This window comes from Babylonia areolata, chromosome 20 (assembly GCF_041734735.1).
Source record: "Babylonia areolata isolate BAREFJ2019XMU chromosome 20, ASM4173473v1, whole genome shotgun sequence".
NCBI classification, from domain to species: Eukaryota; Metazoa; Mollusca; class Gastropoda; order Neogastropoda; family Buccinidae; genus Babylonia; species Babylonia areolata.
Genome location: NC_134895.1, coordinates 9,142,402 through 9,144,722, shown reverse-complemented (window position 1 = coordinate 9,144,722; position 2,321 = coordinate 9,142,402).

Below are 2,321 nucleotides of genomic sequence, written 5' to 3'. Positions count from 1 at the left end.
AGTGACCATCAAAGTGAGGTGCGTCGTCTGCTCACGACCGCTTCACATGTTCTTTCTTCTTCTTCTTCTTTTTCCCCAAGACAGTCATTTTTGTTCGTCTGGTATTGCATAGCTTAGTAACTTAGACTGATGTTGTTTGTTATTTGACCAGTCGTATTGCTACTTCCCCGAATCATTGTTTTGGAAGTTTTCAAACTCATCGAGGCTTGACTATGCAGACTCGGACTGTATCTGAGTTGGTCAGTTGCAATTGATCCCCGCACATTGGAACTGAAAATTTCAAACTGTCGATCTGTCTCTCTCTGCCCCTCTCTCTCTCTCTCTCTCTCACCACACACACCGCACACACACACTGACACACACACGCGCGCGCGCGCGCGCCGCGACACCTAGTCCTTCCCCTTCGAGTCCCTCTCTTTTATTCTCAGTCCTCAGTGATCATAAAAATACTGGCTGTCATATATTTTCATGTATGTGTGCATACACTTGTATGTGTATGGTGCCATTATTTAAGTCATTAGTCAGGCCAGTCTTGGAATACTTATGGCCGGGATTGTTGTTTGGAATACTGGGCTTCAGTAGTGAAACTGACATAGTATCAGGACAGTACTATCGGTTGAAAATGTTCAACTGCCGTGACTCGAAGATTTACTAAAAGAATCATTGGCTTTGCTGATATGGACTACTGATGAAAACCAGTAGATTGCAACTGAGCACTACAGTTACCAAGTTTACAGTAGTATATAAGACTGCGTGGTGATTTCAAATTCAGCGGCCAGGTTACTAAGTCGACCGGACTGGGTGAGATGTACGGGCCCAGTATAACTGAAATGACTCATGGCGGATTATATGACAGCAGAACTCTGATAGATCCTTTCTTTACATTGAATGAGAACACAGTGCTACACCGTGAAGAGGCCATTCCTACAAACTGTTAAAAGTTTCAGTAAAAACTTCAATGATCCCGAGAGATTTGCGGCCGCACATTCTTCAGTTCAGTTTACTAAACTGAGAGTAACTGACAAATCAGTGTTTCAGTGGAATAATTTGGCACTGACAAGACGTTGTTTCCTCAGGAACAGTGAATACTTTTAAAGAATATCTTGACGGCATTCATTTAAGCCGGAATTTTGCATACTTCAACTCACCTACATATTTCTTGATTTTTCAAGAATTGCGCACTCACTCACGGTTGGACACGGCGGAAAAATGCATCTGTCATAAATCAAAAGTTTTTTGGGGACTCGGGCTCTTTTTCTTCCCCACTTCAAGCGCCGGGGCAAAAGGCCTTCAGTGTCAAGCCTGCAAGCCTCAGTAATATTGATATGATATTATATGATTAGCATGCAGCATCAATCTTATATAACGTCATCTCTGTATCTGTCTCTCTCTCTCTCTGCCTCTCTTTCATCGGCGGCTTTCTGTCTCTCCGTCCCGTCTCTCTCTGCCGCCCGGCTGGCTCCGTAGTCTTGGCGAACCCCGTCTAATGTTGCTCAGTGCTACGGCAACTGTTTAAAGTGGCGTTGTGAATTATATTACTCTTTTTGTGATATGTGCATGCTTATTCCAGTTCAATTTTTTATTGCTCGGTCATTATCTTTCCGCGTCACATACATTAATTTGCATAACTGAATTGTCTCTCTCTCTCTCATACTGCAGGAGACCAAGTAATTTTCTGTTAGTATTACTGACTTCTGTCTTCTACAAATGATAACGTTTTTTTTCAAATCTTTTAAGTTGCCATATTCATCTATAAGTCATTAAAACGACGGAGTTTCATGACTATTGGTAAACGGCAGAACAGAGCTTTATTGTTTGAGCATCCATGTTGTAAGATTATATCCTTATGCAAATCTATTCTTACAAAGTATGTAATCACCCCTTCAAATTAATGAGGCCATGGCCTTATTGAATAAACTTTCGTTTCCCCTCTCTCTCTCTCTCTCTCTCTCTTCGAGCTTCCTCCGTCTCTTTTGATACATTTGACCATGTTTCTCCTCTCCTTCAGTCTCTCCACTGGTTGCCTGTTTCTGATCGAATAGACTATAAGCTATCCACTCTGACCTTTTCTGCAGTCAACGGATCTGGCCCCAAGTATCTTTCTGAACTCATCCATATCTATACCCCGTCTCGCCAGCTCCGTTCTTCCTCTGATACTCGACTTCTCAGGATACCTCACGTCAGAAGTAAGACCTATGGACACAGATCGTTTTCTTTTCAATCGCCAAAGACGTGGAACAAGCTCCCTGATAACCTCCGTCACTCTGATTCCCTCGCATCTTTTAAATCTCGTCTCAAAACTCACCTTTTCCCTCAGCAAT